This window comes from Entelurus aequoreus, linkage group LG05 (genome assembly GCF_033978785.1).
Source record: "Entelurus aequoreus isolate RoL-2023_Sb linkage group LG05, RoL_Eaeq_v1.1, whole genome shotgun sequence".
Classification (NCBI taxonomy): Eukaryota; Metazoa; Chordata; class Actinopteri; order Syngnathiformes; family Syngnathidae; genus Entelurus; species Entelurus aequoreus.
Genome location: NC_084735.1, coordinates 65562357 through 65589745, shown reverse-complemented (window position 1 = coordinate 65589745; position 27389 = coordinate 65562357).

The following is a 27389-nucleotide window of genomic DNA, read 5'->3' as shown; positions in this document are numbered from 1 at the left end:
TTTAGTTCTAAGTATGTCAGCGAACATTTTGTTCATGTATTGGTACCTAGGCTTATGAGCTTTTTATGCATATGAGCTGTTTTCATCAGTGTTTCCATACTGTTCAATACTTTTTTGTTGCTGCTTGTAGTGGCGTGTAGCTACTATATATATATATATATATATATATATATATATATATATATATATATATATATATATATATATATATATATATATATATATATATATATTAGGGCCATCAAATGATTTTTTTTTTCAAATCAGGTTAACCACACTCTAAACCTGAGCTTTTTATGCATATGAGCTGTTTTCATCAGTGTTTCCATACTGTTCAATACTTTTTTGTTGCTGCTTGTAGTGGCGTGTAGCTACTATATATATATATATATATATATATATATATATATATATATATATATATATATATATGTATATATATATATATATATATATATATATATATATATATGTATATATATATATATATATATATATATATATATATATATATATATATATATATATATATATATATATATATATATATATATATATATATATATATATATATGTATATATATATATAAATACATATATATATATATATATATATATATATATATATATATATATATATATATGTATATATATATATAAATACATATATATATATATATATATATATATATATATATATATATATATATATATATATATATATATATATATATATATATATATATATATATAAAGTATATTAGGGCCATCAAATGATTTTTTTTTTCAAATCAGGTTAACCACACTCTAAACATGTGATTAATCATGATAAATTGCAGGTTAAATATGACCAAAACTGCTGGGTCAAAAGTATACATACAGCAATGTTAATATTTGGTTACCGTATTTTTCGGACTATAAGTCGCTCCGGAGTATAAGTCGCACCGGCCGAAAATGCATAATAAAGAAGGAAAAAAACATATATAAATCGCACTGGAGTATAAGTCGCATTTTTTGGGGAAATGTATTTGATAAAACCCAACACCAAGAATAGACATTTGAAAGGCAATTTAAAATAAATAAACAACAGGCTGAATAAGTGTACGTTATATGACGGATAAATAACCAACTGAGAACGTGCCTGGTATGTTAACGTAACATATTATGGTAAGAGTCATTCAAATAACTATAACATATAGAACATGCTATACGTTTACCAATCTGTCACTCCTAATCGCTAAATCCGATTAAATCTTATACGTCTAGTCTCTTACGTGAATGAGCTAAATAATATTATTTGATATTTTACGGTAATGTGTTAATAATTTCACACATAAGTCGCTCCTGATTATGAGCGACACCCCCGGCCAAACTATGAAAAAAACTGTGACTTATAGTCCGAAAAATACGGTACATGTCCCTTGGCAAGTTTCACTGCAATAAGGCGCTTTTGGTAGCCATCCACACGCTTCTGGCAAGCTTCTGGTTACATTTTTGACCACTCCTCTTGACAAAATTGGTGCAGATCAGCTAAATTTGTTGGTTTTCTGACATGGACTTGTTTCTTCAGCATTGTCCACACGTTTAAGTCAGGACTTTGGGAAGGCCATTCTAAAACCTTAATTCTAGCCTGATTTAGCCATTCCTTTACCACTTTTGATGTGTGCTTGGGGTCATTGTCCTGTTGAAACATCCAACTGCGACCAAGACCCAACCTCCGGGCTGATGATTTTAGGTTGTCCTGAAGAATTTGGAGGTAATCCTCCTTTTTCATTGTCCCATTTAAAGCACCAGTTACACTGGCAACAAAACAGGCCCAGAGCATATTACTACCACGCCCATGCTTGACGGTAGGAATGGTGTTCCTGGGATTAAAGGCCTCACCTTTTCTCCTCCAAACATATTGCTGGATATTGTGGCCAAGCAGCTACATTTTTGTTTCATCTGACCACGGAACTTTCCTCCAGGAGGTCTTATCTTTGTCCATGTGATGTCTAATGACACAAAATTTGACTTGTTTGGCCACAATACCCACACAAAGTGCTCAGTTTTACAACAACTTCATTGTGAAGATTGTCAATAAGTTTTTATCTTCTCTACTTTAATGGACTTTTTATATATCTGCCAAACTAAATTCCAGGATTTTGAGAGGGCAGAAAAACATATGTAAATAAACCAGTCATGTACAAAGTGCTTCCTGCGTTACACTGAGGTAATAAAATAAGCAGCAACACCAGAAAAATAGAGCCAAATGCTATCATGGAACAAGAAAAATATATGTTGATACCAATAACTAATAACACAGATTTTTCTTTGAATATATGACTAACAAGTGTCAAAAGTTGACCATCAAGTCATCCAGATCCATCCATCCATTTTCTACCGTTTGTCCCATATGGGGTCACGGGGGGTGCTGTAGCCTATCCCAGCTGCACATGATGCCATCTCTCAAATCGTTCTTATTTTAAAATACATATACTTTTTTGCAAGGCTCCAGAGGAGACAGAACACCAGTTTGTTCTGCAATGACAGCAATTTGCAAAGTTCTAGCCAAACGTGGGCACCACTCTGAGACACTTAAGTTGGCAATATCATACTTATTATCAGACTTATTTTGATCAGATAGAATATATTTTTTTAATAGAATGGCGATTATCAGTGGGGATGATTGGGTTCTTGCTATTCCCTCATCCCCGCCTGCAAGGACAGACATCGTTCAAGAATTACATATTTCGGCTAAGACAATGGAAACTTGAAAATGCCACCTGGACAGCAGCAATGACGAACACATAACTACTAAAAAATTAACGATCCAAAAAATCAGATACTAATGTACTGATATTACAGTGCTTTATAGCGAATAGGATAGGATACCCTTTGCTGTTTGTTGCTACAATATTCAGTCCCTCCAGGATTTTTTTTTTTAGTTTTTGTCGCGACCTAAAATGCCTGCATTTGCAGCAGCTTTTCAAGAAAGTTTGGGCAAAAGATGGGATATTTCAAGACTAATTTTTTTCATGTAATTGAATCAAATTTATGCATTTTTTGTCAATATTTTAAGTGTTTCATGTCACTTTAACCTCAAAAGGCAACACAAAATGGAAAACAAACACTGTATTGATGTTTTACCCGTGTAAATCCACACAGAATTAAAAGTAGACACTCGACAACAATATCACATACTCAGAGCCCATTGTCGAATAATATACGGGTCTTATTTAATACAACTATTAATAGTAATAATAAACCTATAAATAAACCTTCCTTTTTGTTTACTATCAGCTCTGTCGTCCACAAGTTGCAGACATTCTCCGTGTATGTTTTACGCTGGAAAAGTGTTTATCTTAAGCATTTTTTTAATGTTCCAACCCATTTACCCCCACACATTAAGAGCATTTCTGAACTGATGAGAGCAAATCTATAGCACTAATTTGTGTTGGTAAATAAGAGATGATCATCATACTACATCTCTATGTACATGTTGTTTAAATCATAAATGAAAACAAAATACAATGATTTGCAAATCCTTTTCAACCTATATTCAATTGAATAGACTGCAAAGACAAGATATTTAGCATTCGAACTAGAAAACTTTTTTTTGTGCAAATTTTAGCTCATTATCGAGCTCATTTGATGCCTGCAACATGTTTCAAAAAAGCTGGCAAAAGTGGCAAAAAAGACTGAGAAAGTTGAGGAATGCTCATCAAGCACTTATCTGGAACATCCCACAGGTGAACAGGCTAATTGGGAACAGGTGGGTGCCATGCTTGGGTAAGGCAGCTTCCATGAAATGCTTAGTAATTCACAAACAAGGATGGGGCGAAAGTCACCACTTTGTGAACAAATGCGTGAGCAAATTGTCGAACAGTTTAAGAACAGCATTTCTCAACGAGCTATTGCAAGGAATTTAGGGATTTCACCATCTACGGTCCGTAATATCATCAAAAGTTTCAGAGAATCTAGAGAAATGACTGCACGTAAGCGATGATATTACGGACCTTTGATCCCTCAGGCGGTACTGCATCAAAAAGCGACATCAGTGTATAAAGGATATCACCACATGGGCTCAGGAACACTTCAAAAAACCACTGCCAGTAACTACAGTTTGTCGCTACATCTTTAAGTGCATAGCCATTTATCAACGGCACCCAGAAACTCAGCCGGCTTCGCTGGGCCCGAGCTCATCTAAGATGGACTGATGCAAAGTGGAAAAGTGTTCTGTGGTCTGATGAGTCCGCATTTCAAATTGTTTTTGGAAACTGTGGACGTCGTGTCCTCCGGACCAAAGAGGAAAAGAACCATCCGGATTGTTATAGGCGCAAAGTTAAAAAGCCAGCATCTGTGATGGTATGGGGGTGTATTAGTGCCCAAGACATGGGTAACTTACACATCTGTGAAGGCACCATTATTGCTGAAAGGTACATACAGGTTTTGGAGCAACATATGTTGCCATCCAAGCAACGTTATCATGGACGCCCCTGCTTATTTTAGCAAGACAATGCCAAGACAATGCCAACAGCGTGGCTTCATAGTACAAGAGTGTGGGTACTAGACTGGCCTGCCTGTAGTCCAGACCTGTCTCCCATTGAAAATGTGTGGTGCATTATGAAGCCTAAAATATTACAGCGGAGACCCCGGACTGTTGAACAACTTAAGCTGTATATCAAGCAAGAATGGGAAATAATTCCACCTGAAAAGCTTAAAAAAATGGTCTCCTCAGTTCCCAAACGTTTACTGAGTGTTGTTAAAAGGAAAGGCCATGTAACACAGTGGTAAAAATTCCCCTGTGCCAACTTTTTTGCAATGTGTTGCTGCTATTAAATTCTAAGTTAATGCTTATTTGCACACGAAAAAATTAAGTTCCTCAGTTCGAACATTAAATATCTTGTCCTTGCAGTATATTCAATTTCATATAAATTAAAAAGGATTTGCAAATCATTGTATTCTGTTTTTATTTAGGAATGACACAACATGCCAACTTCACTGGTTTTGGGTTTTGCAAATGCTGCCTTACGTCAGCATTGCAAATAATAATATGTTCTTAACGGTCTTACCATGGACAAATGAAGGTTAAACAAATATATAAATACTGTACATGTAAACAAGGAAGCAAGGATGCCTGTGTGTTGCTAAATGTATGTATACTACATTACCCAGAAGGCTTAGCGCTGTAGACAGGAAACCGGAAGACAGTCTGAGCTTTGCAGGAGGACAGCAATGGGTGAGGGCGGACCTACGTCACTTCCGCCTACCAATCCCCTAGCAACCGGGAATTCGTTGAAAACAAACCAGCTCACAGCGAACACAGCATTGACAGAAAAAGCATTTAACGAGCGTTGTGGCTTGGAAGTCGGCGTTAAATCCTTCATTTACGCATTTTTACTTATTCGCATATCATGTGAAAAAACTAAAATGTATTATTTGCGTCAGACTCGTCTCAGTGAACTTTAAAGCTTCTCAGGCTTAGCTTAGCTTGCTAGTTAGCTTAGCCTGCGCGCTACTAAGAAAGAGACGCGGAAGTTATCAACAACTTTGTGTGAACACGCCGTACTTGTTGGAGCCCACGTCGAAGAAGAAGCGCTTGTTGTCCACAGTCATCGACGAGCCCTCCGGCAACTCCGCGGGCTCCTCGTCCACGCCGTAATCGTCAATAAGTTTGGCCAAAGCGTCGCGGAACTCGATAAGTCCCTGCGCCGGGAGCGCGATGGTCTGACCCCAAGCCGGGCCCCCTGTTCACGGTCTGCCGGATCCTCAAGAACCGTCCCCGCTGGTTCTCTTTCAGGTCCATGTAGTACTTCCGATTCTCCCGCACTAGGAACTCGCTTTTCAGGGCCCGCCACGGCTCATCCTGCACCATGCCCGGGTTGCTGGGACCCAACTGGGCGTAGTGTTCGATGAAGTCCCCCAAGTAGTCGCGGAACTCGACCGCCACTGACATAGACAGCGTGAGGCGGCTCTTGTTGCCACCGGCCCCGACTTCGGCTGCGAGCCATTTGTCTCGTCTCTGTGGGCTTTTATCACGCTTTGGCAGAACAACATACAACCTTTGTTTTCCCTGTTTCCAGTTGTGGTTAGCACAACCAAAAACAACACAGTTTTTCGGCATTTTGGAGGCAGAATGACGGGTTTAACCAGCGTAGGTTGACAGGTTAAAGAGCAATGGCAACGGTTTGTTTTCAACGCCAGTCTGGTTGCTATGGCTCGAATAACCCGTATGTAGCTCAGTTGCCCGGATGTCGGCCCTCACCCATAGTGCTGTTTGAGCAACAAATAGTTGCTATGTTGTTACACATTGCTGTTCCTGCCTCGTCTACACAAGAAACAAACATAAGTTTTGATTGCTAAGAGACACATTTGATTGGAGAAATGACGATGATTGACCAAAAAGTGCGGGGGAGTTATGAGCCTTTGACTAAGTTGTGGTTGAACTTCCGTGAATTGCTGCAATCGCGTGTTCATTGAGGGACTGAATAGTGACAGTGACAATACTTTGGGAGGGTTTTTTTTCTCTGCGCGACCACGATCAGTGCAACAAGGTATCCCGTCTGGAGTTGTGAAGCTGACGGATGGATGCATGACACCGAGATTGATAGCTGGGTGCACAGAAAGGCTGATGGATGAAGCTCACCTCAGCCGCACGTCAGCAACCGCTGGAGTGTAATCCGAGCTGTAGCTCAGCCCTTCATTATGGAGACATCAGCTGTCCTCTCACCTCACGTCAAGAGAGCATTTACCAGGATGGAGAGAACGCTGATGCTTTTTTCATTAGAGGAACCCCCTGTGGTAAAGCCACTTCCTGTTATTACTGTATGGGAGCTCCACTCAAGCCTTACGATTGTATACTTTAATCAACTTACTCAATACTTTTTTTTTTGTAATGTGTGTGCGTGCGCGCAAGTTTCCTAATGGCTCCGCTACACCAGCCATCTAACATGTTTTGAGTCTGGTTCCATGTTGGCACTGTTCAGCGAAACACCTGGACAAGATGATCATTGCCAAAATAGCTGAATGAATTTGGTAATGCATTTGAAAGCGAGCACCAACAAAACACCTTTCAAACTGCACTGATCAATCACCCGCACATCGTTTTATTATACCCTCTCGCGGGAAAATACTGGACGAGCCACTGGAAATGAATCAACACACAACAGGGATGTGCAGTCAAGGTAGGCAGAGCCTTACTGGTCTTGATGAGAAAAAATATATATATATTTATAAAACAATTATTTAATATTAGTTCTTTAAACAGTGGTTTGAATGTATTTTTCTGTATGATCAAAAAAACTTTTTAACATTACAAATCTAAAAATTTGCAGTTTTACTGATCATATGGAGCAGGGGTTCTTAACCTAAATTTTCCACTTAAATATTAACACTGAATTACTGTATTTTCGGGACCATAGGGCACACCGGATTATAAGGCGCACTGCCTATGAGCGGGTCTATTCTGGTCTATTTTCATACAAAAGGCGCACCGGATTATAAGGGGCATTAAACTGGTCATTTAAAACACTTCCTTGTGGTCTACATAACATGTAATGGTGGTTCTTTGGTCAAAATGTTGCATAAATTATGTTTTACAGACCATCTTTAAAGGCCCTTTCTAACCGTCGCTTCAGGATGCGCCGTTTTGTGGGCGGTCTTATTTCCACTTCGACAGCGTCTTCTCCCCGTCATCTTTGTTGTAGTGGTGTAGCGTGCAAGGACGGAAGTGGAAGAAGTGTCAAAAGATGAAGCTAACTGTTTTAGTGACGTTCAGACTTCACTTAAATCAACAACAGCGCAGCATCTTCTCATCGGTGGCTCACTAGTGCAACAACAACGCCGGAAATGTGTCCCATGAAAAACCTTCCGATTGGAACTCTCTAATAACTAAAGTTTCGTGGGTGAATTATGTAAAACAACTACATTGGTAGTTTTTAGCGCTTTCATAACGAGTCTACTGACAGATATAAGTTAAAACTTTACGCTACTTTATATTAGAAATGGCAACAGCGGAGGATAAATGCGCCCTAACAAGAGGATAGAGAAAAAGAAGAAGCTTATCGACTACGGAGTCGGCACGGACTACAATGGCAGACGCGCGCAAATTTTCAGGACTTATGCAGATCTCAAATACACAATAGCAGGTACCAGAAGGTAAGAAAAGTTGGTTTTACATAATATTGCGAAAAAAACCACCGAATAATATGTCTGCTAATAGGTACCATTTTGCGGTCCTTAAACACGCACCATAATTATACCCGTATGTTGAATCACAGTACGTGTGACTGCGGTAGCTGTAATACTCCAACAATCCATCATGTAGTGCTGCTTCTTAACTTACCAAAGTCGTAATAAAACATGTTGACCGATTTTTGAGCGCTGTGTGTAATGTTCTATATTTTAAATGGAACATTTAAAGTTTTGGTGCTGTTTACTGGCGTCATCTTGCAGTCTACATGTATCTCTTATGTTTGACTGCCATCTACTGGTCACACTTATTATTACACCACGTACCAAATAAAATAGCTTTTAGGTCAGTAAGCACAGCCAGTATGATTCCATACATTCCGCCCCTCGGGTTATTAGGCGCACTGTCGATTTGTGAGGAAATGAAATGATTTTAAGTGCGCCTTATAGTCCAAAAGATACGGTTGTAATCTTACGCTTGATTTCAATGGTATTTTATAATTAAATCTATTCTACTTACAGTTTATAACCTTGTCAAACGATATGTGTCAGAAAAATTGTATGTAAATTATCAAAAAACTTTCCATTCTGAGTTCCCAATGAACAGACAAGAGGCTGTCTTTGCTGCACCAAGCAAAGGCTTGGAAAATTCCATTGTGTACAATAGGAGGAGACGGGATGGGAGTTATCTATTGTGATCCAAGACTTGCCCAAGCTGAATCCAGGACCAGCCCAAGCCCGAGGCATCTTTTTCTTTTGTGTTAATGTGACCGAAAACAATGACTGTTTACATACTCCCCATTCCTTTAGAAACAGATGTTGTTATGTAAACAGGGAAAGTCCAAATAAAAAGAGGTGGCGTACAATATTTCGCCAGAGCGTGCTAAGACACTGTAAGAGGTTACAGGTCGAAGGCGTCTCTCCTCAATTGAGTCCAAAATTAATGATGTCCCTGTTTGATTATTTGCTTCTTGTCTTGTTTAATAGATGTCATCAGTGTTTGGACCTGACAATATGAAAACATGTGTTAACTACAAAGATTATTATTAATTTAACACAAACCTTAAGCTTGGGTCAGGCTGATTAGAAAAAAAAACACTAATCAAATATATTACATGAGAATAAACTCAAATAACTGATGAAAAATACAAATACATATGATTATGTTGTGCTAAAATAAATAAACTAAATTAGCAATAAATGTGTTTCTTAAATAAACAGTCGTTACAATTTAAGTGCAAAGGAAAATAAAGCTTCACCACTTTAGTCATAATTTTTGCGCTTAAGGATTCAGACTTATTTTGTTTGTTTGATATTGTCATTACAGCCTCAAGTGGTGGAAAAGCCTCTAGGGGGTGCTTGCGGCCCAACAAGCCCTATGGTTAAGAAACACCGATACAGAGTGCAGGAAGCTGATATGAGACGTTCCTGTCTGCTTACTACAAATGCAAACTTACCAGTTTTTGTGCAGTGCATCTTAGACTTAGACAAACTTTAATGATCCACAAGGGAAATTGTTCTACACAGTAGCTCAGTTACAAAGGATGGAAAGGATAAGGATGGAACGGATAATGCACACAAGGGTGCAAAAAGAGGACAAAAACAAAAGGTGTAAAGTAGACTAAAAATGTACCATAGTAGCAATGTATCTTGTCCTAACTCTGTGTAACACTGAATGAATACATCATAGAAACCAGACACGGCAGTGTTAAGTATGTGTTTACTCCTTTAGAGCATAAGAGAGTATTTATTGTCTGCTTTAGTGCGCTAGCAAGTCAGCACTCAGCACTGCTGGCTGAGGGCATTACGATTTTGGGTGTCAGCTACGTCACCAATATAACGTTTCCAGAAACATGTTTACACCGTGACTTTCTACACAGCCTGTGTAATATATATAATGTACGTATGACATCATAATTCTTGCTAATAGGACTCTAAATACAGAAAAAATTTACTGAGAGGCACTGTAGTGCTCCTAGTCGCCACACACACAGTCAGTTTGAATTGGGGTGGCGTACGCGAGCGAGCAGGCGCTTGTTCCTACCACACCATCTTTTTCTACGGATGAAGATTTCTGTTTAAAAAATAAAACTTTATTTACACGAACTACAAGAAATATATTTTAATGTTCTGCTGAATGAATCAAACTACCAAGATGGATTTGAAATTCAAGCCCGAAAATGTCTCCAAAGTGAAATTTTTAGACCAAAGGTAAGGTGATCAGACTTTTTTAAACGAAGTACTGTACTTGTATAAGCCCTTTGGCTGCTATTTCTTCTTCATTGGGGGCGGATATTTCTTTTTCAATGGTGGCGGCTATTTGTTCTTCGTTGGTGGCAACCATTCTTTTCTTCACTGGTGGCTGCTATTTTACTGCATTGATGGCTGCAATTTTTTCTTCATTGTTGGCGACTATTTATTTTGCGTTGGTGGCAACTATTTTTTCTTCACTGGTGGCTGCAATTTCTTCTTCACTGGTGGCTGCTATTTATTTTCTATTGGTGGCGGCTATTTGTTCTTCGTTGTTGGTGGCTATTTCTTCTTTGTTGTTGGTGTCTTTTTCTTTTTTGTTGGTGGCAACTATTTCTTCTTCATTGGTGGGGGATATTTATTTTTCGTTGATGGCAGCTATTTCTTCTTTGTTGGTGGAAGCTATTTGTTTTTTTGTTGCCATTGGATATTTCTTCTTTGTTGATAGGAGGCTATTTCTTTATGGTTTGGTGGCTATTTCTCCTTCGTTGGTGGCGGCTATTTCTGTGTGCTTTGTTGGCTATTTCTTCTTTGTTGGCGGCGGCTATTTCTTCTTCGTTGCCGGCAGCTATTTCTTCTATATTTCCTTTTCGTTGTTCGGCAGCTATTTCTTCTCTGTTGGTGGCGGCTTTACTTTGTTCGGTGTTTGGCAACTATATCTTCATTGTTTGGCGGCGACCTATTCTATGTTGTTCGGCAGCTATTTCTTCTTCGTTAGTGGCAGCTATTTCTTCTATGTTGGTATCGACTATTTTTTCTTTGTTGGTGGTGGCTATTTCTTTGTTGTTTAGCAGCTATTGTTTCTTAGTTGTTCGTCTGCATATTGTCCTTCATTGTTCTGCGACTAATTCCTCCTATTGGGCATCGAAATGAAAATATTTGAACATTTACACGAGAATCAGAATTTAAGTCCTGGTTCCAATCGATCCTCGATGTCCAACCCTACTGACCCCTTTAAATAACATATCCAAGTTTACTTTATATATTATTTTCCCTTGAGAGAATAAGACCGTAATAAAAATGCTTGCTGTAATGTGAGGGATGAGCAGATTTTTGGCAGTCATTACTGTGATTGGTTGGTCATGTCACATTTCCATCAAACATTGTTCAATCAACGTGTCAATTATTACACTCCTCCAAGCCCAGGCACTTGGTGTTTCACAAACTATACTGTCCTAAGCTCCATCTACAGTGATGTGCCATGCAGACGTGAGCACGCCCACACAACAGAGAAGCGATGGTTTGCAGCTCATAAAAGTGAACAACCGGCATTCTGGGAAATTGGAGGCAAACATTTGTAGATTCGCCAAATTTATGTCGTTTTTAGTTGAGCATTGAGGGACCGCAGGGTGCCCACACGCTGGATTTTCAAATGAATGGACATGAGACCCTCTGTGGTGTTATTGATTCCAAATTCAAATAAGATGCAGAACAAAAGGACACGTTCTCCATGGGCAAAGTTCCATGACCAATATACAATTATAATGTGGGGGGTGGATAAAATATGTCAGCAACACTTTTCCTCTCTGCAAGATGGAAACACGACTGAACACTACATGAAAATTAGAGAACAGTAAGTGTAACATTATGCCCATTCTTCCTATCAAGTCACGCAGAAATCGACACAGGCATCACCTCATTGGTAGAGGTTATTAGCGCTAAAAGCCAAGCTTCTCCATGTGAATCAATATAATTGAAGACATCAACCGCAGCTTATTAGAGTGTGCTATTTTCTCACACCAATTAAAACATGTTTCAGTCTTCTTTCAAGAAAAGCATGACTGCCTTTGTTTCTTCATGTATAGACCACATAGAGAGAGAGAGCTGCCCCAGTTTGATACCAGGCCCGAGCATGCTAACAAGGCGCATTGGGGCCCGGTCCAACTCCTCTTGGTATCCATCCAGTGTTTGGCTGTATACGTGTTTAATATGAGAAGAGACAGCTGTTGGACCTTTGTTTTGTACCATGTTCAGCAAGTCTCCCTTTTCACCGGCAAATGTTAACATTTTGGACAGAAAGCGGACCATGGACACAACTCACACCTTTAAACGCGAGCCAAGAAACTGATTTGGAGGACACAACTGAATAAATTAGCAGCAAAACATGACAAATGCAGATTTGAATGTGTTTACAGGGACAGCCCACTGATGTGTCACATACAGTGGAACATCGAAGGTCAACCACAAGGCCAAGTCAAGCGACTTGTTTTTATTCTAAAATCTTTTTTTCCATTGGAAATAATGGAATCATCCATTCCAGAGTCAAACACTTACCAACATCAACATTTTTATAGTATGAAGTGAGGTTAAACTACCCATCACGTACAGATGACTGACATTTCACCAACATTTTCTGTAAGTATTTTTTGCTCATGAAAAATCAATCTGGCAGTCATTTTCCATGATATCAATTAGTTTTCAAGTTGACGTTTGATAACTTGACTTCTTGATGTCACCTCATCTACAGAACTGGAACCTATTTCCCCGCATAGACAGTGTAGATCAGGGGGTGTCAAACTCATTTTAGATCGGGGGCCACATAGAGAAAAATCTACTCCCAAGTGGGCCGGACTGGTAAAATCACGGCACAATAACTTAAAAATAAAGACAACTTCAGATTGTTTTCTTTGTTTAAAAATAGAACAAGCACATTCTGAAATTGTACAAATCATAATGTTGTGGGGTTTTTTTTACACTTACATGTTGCGGTTAATAGTATATATGCTTTATTTGTAGTTATTTATATTTTCTGAATAAATTATGTGATAATGTTTATCAGTCAACTCATTGGTGTTCATTTTCAATCTATCAAGATTAGGGATGTCCGATAATGGCTTTTTTGCCGATATTCGATATTCCGATATTGTCCAACTCTTAATTACCGATACGATATCAACCGATACCGATATATACAGTCGTGGAATTAACACATTATTATGCCTAATTTGGACAACCAGGTATGGTGGAGATAAGGTCCTTTTGTAAAAAAATAATAAAATAAAATAAGATAAATAAATTAAAAACATTTTCTTGAATAAAAAAGAAAGTAAAACAATATAAAAACAGTTACATAGAAACTAGTAATTAATGAAAATGAGTAAAATTAACTGTTAAAGGTTAGCACTATTAGTGGACCAGCAGCACACACAATCATGTGTGCTTACAGACTGTATCCCTTGCAGACTGTATTGATATATATTGATGTATAATGTAGAAACCAGAATATTAATAACAGAAAGAAACAACCCTTTTGTGTGAATGAGTGTAAATGGGGGAGGGAGGTTTTTTGGGTTGGTGCACTAATTGTAAGTGTATCTTGTGTTTTTTTATTTTGATTTAATAAAAATAAAAACAATTAAAAAACGATACAGATAATAAAAAAAACATTACCGATAATTTCCGATCTTATATTTTAACGCATTTATCGGCCGATAATATCGGCAGGTCGATATTATCGGACATATCTAATCAAGATAAAAACATAATATCAAAATCTAATTATTCGTCGTTATTTATATTTTCTGAATAAATTATGTGATAAGGTTCATCAGTTAACTCATTGGTGTTAATTTTCAATCTATCAAGATAAAAAAATTATATCAAAATCTAATTACAGTATGTTATTCATGTAGTTTGATCATTTTCCTTGACTGATGTACTAACATCATGTGGTTTATTTTGTACATATGTATCATCATTTACAAAGATACAAAGAATTTCTATTGTGACATCCAGTGGACACATTTAGAACAGCTGTTTCTTTCATTCAGAAATTTTAGGGTAATTTTTTTACTTAGCAAACTCATTGCGAGGGCCGGATAAAACCTGTCCGCGGGCCTGATCCGGCCCTCGGACCGTACGTTTGACACCCCTGGTGTAGATAAAGTAATGTAAAACTATTACTTTGATCACTTAATTGTATGTTTTTGTCACCCTAGTCCATGATTACTTCTAAATTGATATGGTTAACAGAGCTAGAAAATATTCACCATTTGCGGACTTCCCTGCTCTACCATCTTCTCAATGGACACCAAATAGACACATTCCTCCTACAGATGAGGAAAACATCTGTAGAAGAGGACGCAAAATAAAATACTTTATTTCTGCTCTTCTTTCACCGTTTTTCACATTTTGCTTGGGTGTTTTACATTTTTATCCAACCGAAATGTTCCTTCTTCCAAGTCAGAATCAATAACATGATCACTGCATATTACACTCCTCTCATTTGATCCGTCCCATTTTGTGTAAGTCAATTTGGAAAAGTCCACCCTTCCCCCATATTCCCATCATTTGGAAATATATACAGGCTGACCCCTTCTTATTATTATTATTGCTACAACCTGCAACAATGCATCTGGCAGACATATTTGATCATTCCTTCATTTAACATTATAACCTGATGTACGCCTGAAGAATTAGATAGACAGACACTTTATTGATCCCGAGGGAAATTCAAGGCATCCAGCAGCAGTATACAAGACATAATAATTCAATTATAAATTACAAATTTTACCTGAGCAATTGAATGTGGACATGGAAAGACATTTACACAAGCTCCAGAATATGTCTGCAATTTGGTGCAAGGTTAAAGGATTAAGTGTCCAGACAACAAGATGTAGACAATAAAGCGACCAACTAGAGACTGATTCTTAGGACAGTAGTGCAGTTTAGAAGAGGAAAAAATAGAAATGAGAAAATGAGTCACGGTGTGCTTTTCCCCTGACATGACAGTGAGGGGTCTCATGGCCAGGGGGACAAAAGAGTGTTTGAGCCTGATAACCACTGTATGTTGAAATCACAGTAAATCAAATGAGAAATACAACTAAACAATGCACCGTTTCACGACATCAAGCAGAGCGACACTATTTATGTCAGCATCTGCTTGTGTTGTTGGTCAACTGTTTTGCAAATATTGTATTCAGCAGTCATGTTGCTATGTTCTGGCTTATCATCACACTCGTCCTCTTTGGATATCCTGCTTACCCTATAGTGGCATCACAAAAAAACAATAAAAGCCACAGGGTTTTCCGTTTTGGAAAGAGAGGTAAGTCAATAAATCAGTTACCATGGTAACTTAGTCTGTGAACCTCAACTAGATCCTCATGTCACAAGACTTGTGTGGATTTCCTACTAAAAATAGACGTACAATCAAATCCATAAAACAACAGAGGCAAGTAAAAATTCAGATGTATTCCAGTGTGCGCACGCACAAATTCAAGCACCTTTCTTTGTTACATCGCAATCAACGTGGACTTGACCTCAGGAGTTTTCTTGTATGCATTGTTTTTTTGCATTATAGTATTACTGTCTGTAATCCTATTTAATATTTTGTTTTTCCTCCACCTCTATCCCAGCATCACCATATAGAGATAGTATCGTGGTCAGAGGTTGGAAGTAACACACTACGTTTACTTGGTTACGTAACTTTTTGGATAAATTGTACTTGCCAGTGCAGTTTTGATGCAATATACTTTTTACTTTTACTACAGCATTTTTGTGAAGAAAAAACACTACTTTTACTCCGTCACGTTGAGTTTTATTCCAATTGCTACATTTATTTATATCATCACCAATCGAACAGAGCCTGGCATACTACATTATTTGCAGACAAAGAAGAACAAGCAGAGGGTGAGAGGGACTGTTTACATACACCAACAAGCACAACGTACGGAGTACTACGGACATAGAAGCTGGAATAGGTTAATATTTTGAAGGGGAATTGTATTTATTGGGGAATTTTGCCAATCGTTCACATTTATTATGAAGGACATGACGATGAATGCATTTGTTTTAATACATTCTAACTCGTAAAAAAAATGAAATGGAAGTCCGCCTATAACAGAGCCAAAGGGAGGTCCTCTATTCCACCCATAAATCCCTCTAAAAAACATATAATAAGTGCCAACAATGTTCCATTTATATGTTGAAGAGGTTCATTTAGCCTACTAATGTGTATTTATAAGTGGTTGATTTATATAGTCTAGTAAGGTAAAGTTTTGTACCTGACAAGTTTCAGCTATCTTGCTTCTGCAGCCTTCATCAGAGGTGTCACGTAATGTTACATTCCATTTATATTTTGTGACTTGAATATTAACCAAGTATTAGCGATATTGTTATCATAAGCGCTAACGTAGACGAACTATTTTTAGCGGCGCCGTAATCAACGAGAGCTAACAGCGTGTGCTGGCTCTGTTGACATCAGCGGCTGCGGTGAGCTGCTTTCTCGCCGGCGAGTTTGAAAGTTTATTGTAGATCATAACAAATGCCTCTCGCCTGGACAGTAGAAGGTTGAAGACATAATCTGACGAGTTGGTCAGCTTTGGATCCAATCTAGACGCAGATATGGCGAGAAAGACACGAAAATACGCTTGGTTCCACCCCCTTTTTACATCCAGAGGATTATGAGTCATTCTTCATCTAAACGGGAATATATGAACATCCTAGCAGTGGGCATCCTGGTGACAGCAGACACTGTACAGTAAGTGATGTTTTATTATGTTTGTTGGCTCTCATAAAATCTGCAGTGAGTAATCAGTGATGTTGAAAGATAAAGTGATGTGGTGCATTTTTGGAATGAATGCGCTGCTGTATGCTTAAAATGATCAAAATGTGTGAATATTAAATGTTACTAGAAATATACCTGTGACTACATAAATATACATACAGCATGTATATAAAACTCACTGCAGTATAAAAGTCTGACTATCAAAATTCTTGTCTCCTACACAAGCCAGCGAACGTTGATGACATGTACAGACAACAACCCAGAGAACCTCTGTAAGTATGGGCGTGATTTTTGACTCCGAGCTGACTTTCATCCCACATATTAAAAATATTACAAAAATAGTTTTTTATCATCTTAAGAACATTGCCGGAGTCCACCCGTTCCTCTCTCAGGCCAACACAGAATGCATGCTTTTATTTCCCGTCGTTTACACTATTGTAATGCCCTGCTCTCTGGCCTTCCCAAAAAGAATATTAGAACTCTAAAACTATTACAAAACTCAGCTGCACACCTGCTGACGAGGACCAAAGGAGGGGAGCACATTACACCAGTTTTAGAGTCGCTGCTTTGGCTCCCCATCTGCTTCTGGGTTGATTTTAAAGTTCTATTAGTAGTTTTTAAATGTCCTAATGTTCTTGTGCCTTCCTATCTATCTGACCTGCTCTTATCGCATCAACCCTCGCGGATCCTAACATCCTCTGGGACTGGCCTTTTATCTTTACTAAATACCAGAACAAAGACCCACGGTGAGGTGGAATTTTAGCCACCCGTGGAACATGCTAGAGAGCCTCAGGATTGCAGAGACCGTTTAATTTATTTTGAAAAAAGCTAGTGTCCGGTTTTTCACGGGACACATTTCCAGTGTTGTTGTTTCCAGATGAGGAGATGCTACTCCGTTATTGATTTAAGTAAAGTCTGAATGTCATTAAAACAGTTAGCTCCATCTTTTGACACTTCTTCCACTACCGTCCTTGCACGCTACACCGCTACAACAAAGATGGCGGGGAGAAGACGCTGCCGAAGGTGAGCCATGTAAATAAGACCGCTCACAAAACGGCGCATCCTGAAGCGACTGTCAGAAAGCGGCTTGAAGATGTTTTGTAAAACATCATCTATGCAACATTTTGACCAAAGAACCACCATTACATGTTATGTGGATCACAAGGAAGTGTTTTCAATTTATAAAAAAATAATAATAATATGACTCATTTCATGCGCCCTATAATCCGGTGCGCTTTATACAGTATATGAAAAAAGATAAAAAATAGACCATTCATCGGCATTGCGCTTTATAATCTGGTGCGCCCTATGTTCCGGAAAATATGGTAGTCAAAGTTCCCCATAGAAAGGATAAAACATATTAATCCCAATCCGATAAGATTTGGGACAAGCCAGAATAAAACACCATCATAGAAGAATAGATTGCACTAAAATAAATATTGGCAAAAATAGGTACCACAGCTTATTTAGTTCTGTGATGGCAGCTGGGACAAAATCTGTACCCTTTTGTTTTGCTTCTTGGGACTAAAAACCTCCGTCCAGATGGGAGAAGCTGAAAATGGCTGTGTAGGTTAGTGAGATCCTGATCGTATCCCTAAGTACACGTAGATTCCCAGCTCTAGTATGTATTCATACAGTAAATAAAAAAAAAACTGCAGGCAGGAAGTTGCATACAAATAGACAAACCCACCCCAATAAAAACATAACTTGCTGTGTAAAAGTGAAAATGGCAAAAGCCCGACTAAAGCTTATCATAGTCGCTTAGCAACATTTGAGTCGTCATTTATTTTATCCAAAACCTAACCTGAGCTCACCCTTGCTCCATTATCCCTCTCCTGGCTACATAATGCTGTGTTGTCTCTCCTGACTGGTGCTGGTGCAGAGTCAGTGATGAAAGTTGGCAGGTTGGGGGTATGTACTGTATGACAGTGTCTTTGGGGAGGGGTGAAAGACATATAAGCACCTTACTTTAGCCCCCCTGAGGTGTCTCTGCTTCAATATCCAGGTTCCTTAATACCTCTCCACCTTGCTCTCTGCAAACTTTATGAATTCATTTTCTCCCCGTGTCCAACTTTCTTTAAATCACGAACATAGAAGCAGGGGTAAAAAAAAGTTTTAAAAAAAGGAAGATGCGATGTTGACAGCCTCTCCAGCTGAAAAGACTGCCACATTTGCCTGCGTCACGATCATTGTCTAAGGACGTGGGTGAACCGTGTGTGTTGACTACAGGGAAGTATTACCATATTCCTCCAAGCATCTCTACTGAATATCATTAACTGGCGAGTGACAGGGAAGCTACAGCATCACAATGGAGCAGTGCTCTGGAATGTATTTGAACGATTAGATGGGTAAAAACATGCTTTATCATAACCGATATTGTGGACAAACGTGTACCCTGGGTGTGTCATACATTAAAATAAATTGCTGTTCTTGAAGCAGAGGGTCGGTATCATGTTTACAGCCCAAACTTCAAAAAAAAAACCCATCCCTCAGCAGCAGCGTTGATTCAGTTATTCCATCAAACGTTAATTGATCCTTCACATAAACTGAACACTGCATTTTACACAAGAAATCTTTCAAGGGCTGCGCAAGCAACTATGGTGCAAAGATTGCTGACATCATCAGAGTGCACTCGTACTCATATGTTTGCAGGCTCTAATGGATTGTACAGAAATGTACTTGTGCTTTAAGGCACCACTTCCATCCATCCATTCATCCATTTTCTACCGCCTGTCTCTTTCGGAGTGGCGGGGGGTGCTGGAGCCTATCTCAGCTGCATACGGGCGGAAGGCGGGGTACACCCTGAACAAGTCCACACCTCATTACAGGGCCAACACAGATAGACAGACAACATTCACTCTCACATTCACACACTAGGGCCAATTTAGTGTTGCCAATCAATCTATACCCAACCTATCTTTGGAGGTGGGAGGAAGCTGGAGTACCCTGAGGGAACCCACGCAGTCACAGGGAGAACATGCAAACTAAGGCAACACTTGTTTAACATTTAAAGTTTTAAATGTACAGCAGTACCTCTGGTTTTTGTCATAATCCGTTCCAGAATTTTTCCCATAAGAAATAATGAAAATCCATGCCCAGGCCACACACCCTTATAAATACACAAATTGTATAGAAAGTAGCCCTGTGCCTGAGATCTGCATGCTCTGCCAAATCACAATTCAGTAGGAAGAGCTTCTTTCTCGTGATTCCTGCAAACTGTCGTTACTGTGCAGTCTCCGAGAACTGAACACAGGCTGAAATTAAAAAAAAGAAATGTTCGGATCAAGAAGAAGACGAAGAAGAATGGCGCATTTTCAGGCGCAACAAATCCTTTGATGCGCCTGAAAGAGTGGCAGCACATCACATTAGCTCCTTTGACTATGGTACATTTTTAGTCTACAAACCCCGTTTCCATATGAGTTGGGAAATTGTGTTAGATGTAAATATAAACGGAATACAATGATTTGCAAATCATTTTCAACCCATATTCAGTTGAATATGCTACAAAGACAACATATTTGATGATCAAACTGATAAAAATATTTTTTTTTGCAAATAATCATTAACTTTAGAATTTGATGCCAGCAACACGTGACAAAGAAGTTGGGAAAGGTGGCAATAAATACTGATAAAGTTGAGGAATGCTCATCAAACACTTATTTGGAACATCCCACAGGTGAACAGGCAAATTGGGAACAGGTGGGTGCCATGATTGGGTATACAAGTAGATTCCATGAAATGCTCAGACATTCACAAACAAGGATGGGGTGAGGGTCACCACTTTGTCAACAAATGCGTGAGCAAATTGTTGAACAGTTTAAGAAAAACCTTTCTCAACCAGCTATTGCAAGGAATTTAGGGATTTCACCATCTACGGTCCGTAAATCATTAAAGGGTTCAGAGAATCTGGAGAAATCACTGCACGTAAGCAACTAAGCCCGTGACCTTCGATCCCTCAGGCTGTACTGCATCAACAAGCGACATCAGTGTGTAAAGGACATCACCACATGGGCTCAGGAACACTTCAGAAACCCACTGTCAGTAACTACAGTTGGTCGCTACATCTGTAAGTGCAAGTTAAAACTCTCCTATGCAAGGCGAAAACCGTTTATCAACAACACCCAGAAACGCCGTCGGCTTCGCTGGGCCTGAGCTCATCTAAGATGGACAGATACAAAGTGGAAAAGTATTCTGTGGTCTGACGAGTCCACATTTCAAATTGTTTTTGGAAACTGTGGACGTCGTGTCCTTCGGACCAAAGAGGAAAAGAACCATCCGGATTGTTATAGGCACAAAGTTGAAAAGCCAGCATCTGTGATGTTATGGGGGTGTATTAGTGCCCAAGACATGGGTAACTTACACATCTGTGAAGGCGCCATTAATGCTGAAAGGTACATACAGGTTTTGGAGCAACATATGTTGCCATCCAAGCAACGTTACCATGGACGCCCCTGCTTATTTCAGCAAGACAATGCCAAGCCACGTGTTACATCAACGTGGCTTCATAATAAAAGAGTGCGGGTACTAGACTGGCCTGCCTGTAGTCCAGACCTGTCTCCCATTGAAAATGTGTGGCGCATTATGAAGCCTAAAATACCACAACGGAGACCCCCGGACTGTTGAACAACTTAAGCTGTACATCAAGCAAGAACGGGAAAGAATTCCACCTGAGAAGCTTAAAAAATGTGTCTCCTTAGTTCCCAAACGTTTACTGAGTGTTGTTAAAAGGAAAGGCCGTGTAACATAGTGGTGAACATGCCCTTTCCCAACTACTTTGGCACGTGTTGCAGCCATGAAATTCTAAGTTAATTATTATTTGCAAAAAAAAAATTAAGTTTATGAGTTTGAACATCAAATATCTTGTCTTTGTAGTGCATTCAATTGAATATGGGTTGAAAAGGATTTGCAAATCATTGTATTCCGTTTATATTTACATCTAACACAATTTCCCAACTCATATGGAAACGGGGTTTGTACTTTATACCTGCATTATCCTTTCCATCCTTACCCTTTCCATCCTTTGTAACTGAGCTACTGTTTGGAACAATTTCCCTCGTGGATCAATAAAGTTTGTCTAAGTCTATGGAAGATGGATATGGCCAAAATATACTGGAGATAAATTTGAGCTGCACCCTGTTTAAAAAGAGGATCACTGCAATTATTCATAAAACTTTAGGAGGTGGGTGACTTTGATTATCCCCAATATTAATATAATTTGTGTAATTTACAACAAAATGTGTTCATACAGTAGCCTGCTCACAGCCAGATTAGAGTTATATGCAAATGTTGTGTTAGATTTGGTTTGCAAAATCTTTTTAATTTAAACATGCCAACACTATCAAGAAAGCATAAAACAACTATGCTTGATTACTTAATTTATTATTGCAACACAGGGGAGCTTTTTGCGGTATCGGGCGTACGTCATTCCGCCCGTGTTATTGTTCATCAACCACCGGCTGCTGCTGGAGTCACAGGAACACATTGTGACAGCAACAGGTGGCAAAATGGTCGCCTAGACAAATTAATAGATGCCCTCTGTCACGGAGCATGCGCAATCCCCCATGTCTTCTGCTGCAAGCTATGCCGGCACCTCCGCTAGAAGCGCGCTAGGACACGCCCCTGCTCGTTCTGCCCGCATCGCGGCCACGCACCTGCAAAGCTGCAGGCAATCACTAATCTGCGCACCTGGGACTAATGAAGACAGACAGCATAAAGACCAGCGACCCGGAGATCCAGTGCCGGAACGTAGTTTACTCTCGCATAGTGCTTCCTCTGTTTCCCATGATCGAGCTGTGTGCCTCGACTTCCCTCTGGATTTCAGACTGCCTCCCTCGATCCTCGACCCCTGCTTGGACACGGACCTCGTTGCTTCTCTCCAGCCCCCGACCACTTGCCTGCCCACGGACTGCCTTCTCGCCTTGCCCCTTTGGTCTGACGAAGGATTCATCCAACACGCACATACAACAAACTCTGGTAACATTTACATGGTTAATTCTACACATCGCCTTGCACCATTCACGTTTAGTAGCATACACACTCCACCACCTCATCAGCAGCCGCTTCAATAAACCTTTTGAACTGATCTCCTTCCCCCACCGTACGTAACACCCTCACAAATATTAATATGAATATGAAGCATTAAATGCATTGGCAAAAAAGTGGATTTTGTATCTTTGCCTCTATCTTTTTTTACATTGTTGAGATAAAATCTTGACAAAGCCAACAGTAAATAAATTGAAAAAAATCTAAAAGTCATCAATGTGTGGGATAAATATAAGACTGGAAAAAAAACTTGAAAAAGATTGGTTGCATTATATTTGGGTGGAAAAAAAATTGTTCGCCAACAACAGAGGAATGAGGCATTTTTTAAGACAACTGTCAAAAAATAAGATTGCTGGATCAACCCGATCCAGCAACACTCAGAACTGCAATAAACAGAGCAATTGAGAGGAGACACAAACATGACACAGAACAAACCAAAAGCAGTGAAACAAAAATCATTATTATTAACAACAGTATCAATATTAGTTACAATTTCAACATAGCAGTGATTAAAAATCCCTCATTGACATTATCATTAGACATTAATAAAAAAAAAGAACAATAGTGTCACAGTGGCTTACACTTGCATCGCATATCATAAGCTTGACAACACACTGTGTCCAATATTTTCACAAAGATAAAATAAGTCATATTTTTGGTTCATTTAATAGTTAAAACAAATTTACATTATTGCAATCAGTTGATAAAACATTGTCCTTTACAATTATAAAAGCTTTTTACAAAAATCTACTACTCTGCTTGCATGTCAGCAGACTGGGGTAGATCCTGCTGAAATCCTATGTATTGAATGAATAGAGAATCGTTTGAATCGGGAAAAAAATCGTTTTTGAATTGAGAATCGCGTTGAATCGAAAAAAATTGATTTTGAATCAAATCGTGACCCCAAGAATCGATATTGAATCGAATCGTGGGACACCCAAAGATTCGCAGCCCTAGTAGAATGTTGCTGCGGTATGATGTCCGCTTAGGATGAAACCCGAAACTTTTTAGTAATACTTTCAGATGAATAAAAAAAGACTCACTAATTTACCGTTGTTTTTTCATTGGAGATCAACAAAACCACAGAGCATCCGCACGTTGTCCATATTTGGTGTGCAGCCTTATTGAGACTTTTTGATTTCGACTTGAATGAGAAATGTGAGCTGCTTCTGCCACTAAACTGCTATCAGCACCACATGGGTCCAGAAAGAAAAGCAAGTTTTTGGATGAAATATTTAACTTCCATCAAGATGAAGGCAGACATAATTATGACTATTAGGGATCCATGGAGTATAATTAGGATGTATTTATTTGGGGTTTCATTTCAAATAAATAGGTTATGGTGGGCTCCATCTGAAGATTTGGGAAAATGAACTGAGAGGCTTCTTTCCAAAGGTTGGTTGGTTTTTGATGATCATTGCGATATTTTGTGTCTTATTTTAGATGCAGAATCAAAAAGGAGAGTGTCTTGTATTAAATATTAAAGGGCTGAGGCGGTTAGACTTAGAGTATTGCTAGCTCAATATGAAGTATCTACAGCATGCCAAGAAGATTATAACCAACAAGGCAAAGATGATTTTATTTTTAATTTCAACTCATTGCAGCTTTATATTGTGTCCAAAGTGTATAAACCTGTACTAAACTATGGACTTTTGTCCAAAGTGGTACCCATTATTCATGTTGACATTGTTCCTTTTGGAGAAATTTGCTTCAAGAAGCATTTGAGTCCGTAAATAAAGATTCCAATATACCATATGTTCCGGACCATAGGGCGCACCGGATTATAAGGCGCATTGCCGATGAACGGGTCTGTTCATGTCTAATTTCATACAAAAGGCGCACTGGATTATCAGGTGCATTAAATGCGTCATATTATGATTTTTTTTTGTACTTTTAAAACACTTCCTTGTGGTCTACATAACATGTAATGGTGGTTCTTTGGTCAAAATGTTGCATAGATTATGTTTTACAGACCATCTTAAGGTCGCTTTTTGACCATCTCTTCAGGATGCGCCGTTTTGTGGGCGCCTCTCATTTATGTGGCTCACCTTTGACAGCGTCTTCTCCCTGTCATCTTTGTTGTAGCGTGCAAGGACGGAAGTCGAAGGGGGAGTGTCAAAAGATGGAGCTAACTGTTTTAATGACATTCGGACTTTGCTTAAACTAAAAACAGAGGAGTATTTCATCATCCGTGGCTCACTAGTGCAACAACAACACTAGAAATGTGTCCTGTGAAAAACCGGCCGACTGGAACTCTCTAAAAATAACAAAAATTCCGTGGGTGAATTATGTAAACGCACTATAGCAGTAGTTTTTAGCGCTTCCACAGCGAGTCTAATGACAGATATAAGTTAAAACTTTATATTAGAAATGGCAACAGCGCAGGATGAATGCCCCATATCAAGAGGATAGAGAAAAAGGAGTTTATTGCCTATGGCGTCTACGTGGACTACAATGGCGGACGCGCACACATTTTCGGGACTGCAGATCCCAAATACACTACCGTTCAAAAGTTTGGGGTCACATTGAAATGTCCTTATTTTTGAAGGAAAAGCACTGTACTTTTCAATGAAGATAACTTTAAACTAGTCTTAACTTGAAAGAAATACACTCTATACATTGCTAGTGTGGCAAATGACTATTCTAGCTACAAATGTCTGGTTTTTGGTGCAATATCTACATAGGTGTATAGAGGCCCATTTCCAGCAACTATCACTCCAGTGTTCTAATGGTACAATGTGTTTGCTCATTGGCTCAGAAGGCTAATTGATGATTAGAAAACCCTTGTGCGATCATGTTCACACATCTGAAAACAGTTTAGCTCGTTACAGAAGCTACAAAACTGACCTTCCTTTGAGCAGATTAAGTTTTTGGAGCATCACATTTGTGGGGTCAATTAAACGCTCAAAATGGCCAGAAAAAGAGAACTTTCATCTGAAACTCGAGTCTATTATTGTTCTTAGAAATGAAGGCTATTCCACAAAATTGTTTGGGTGACCCCAAACTTTTGAACGGTAGTGTACACATCAGCAGGAACCAATAGGTAAGAAAAGTTGGTTTTGCATGATATTGCTAAACAAAACACCAGTTGATATCTTCTAATTGGTGCCATTTTGGGGTCCTCAGAAAGTTTTGGGCTTGCTTGCTAACGTCATCTTGCAGTGCACACGTATCTCTTATGTGTGACTACAATCTACTGGTCACACTTATCATTACACCATGTACCAAATAAAATTGCTTTGAGGTCAGTAAGCACAACCAAAAACGATTCCGTTCATTAGGCGCACCAGGTTATAAGGCCCACTGAGAAAATGAAAATATTTTTAGTGCGCCTTACAGGGTGAAAATAGGGATATAAAAATTTACCTGACACATGAACCATGACAAATTGGGGGGGTGGACTATCCACCAGATGGCAGTAGAGTGTTGAATACCTTAATATGTGTTTTGCTTATATAGTGTCCCAGGTGTACGAATGTTTTACTAAAAAATTGACCTTTGATCAGGGTGCAACCCATTATTCATGTTTACATTGTTTCTTATGGAGAAATATGCTTCAATATACTGTATGAACTTTTCTATTTATGAATCCTGTTTAATAACTAATTAATTCTGTAATCAAGGTTCCACTATCACAGCATATTTCCCCATACAGAATCAGAATCAGAAATACTTTAATAATCCCGAGGGGAAATTAATATTTTCAGCACAATCCCATTCACGATCAGACAAACATTACAGAGACACAGAACAGGATCGCTGACGGGTCTGCCAACTTACGGCGCCCCTTACAAAAAAGGTGAGAAACAGGTAAAGGCTGGGGGGGGGGGGGGGGGGGGTTCAGTCTAAGCCTGGGCCCCTGGAGAGTGGGTCCAGACTGAGGCCTTTAGAAAAAAAAACTCATAGCCATTGCACACATAAGCATGTGTGTAAGAGGGAAACATCAAAGAACACAAAGGACATTAAAGAGCATAGCTGATGCAACCAGCCATTTTTACATACAGCTACAAAAAAATAAATAAAAAATTAAATAAATAAAAAAATATATACACTATGCTGGCCTCTGCGGTGTTCCACGCCATCGTCTACTGAGGTGGGGGGAGCATGGCCAGAGACAGGAGCAGACCCAACAAAGCAACCAAGAGAGCCGACTCCACTCTCGGCCGCCCACTAACTCTCGGCCAGTGTCCGGCCCGCATGGATGAGCGAGGATGCGTCTAAGGAGGCCGAGGTGTCCGATACCTGCTCATTCAGCCAAGACACTGTGAAGCCCGTTCGTCCCGGTGCTCAGCGCTAGCTACGCAGCCCTGTCTCTTCATCCGCATCTCCTCCAGTCTCTCCAAACGGACTCTAGTGTGGCAGAGACCCAGCAGCTGGTCTCCACGGCCAAAAGGCTCCCGGGAGGCGGATCCAAAAGTCC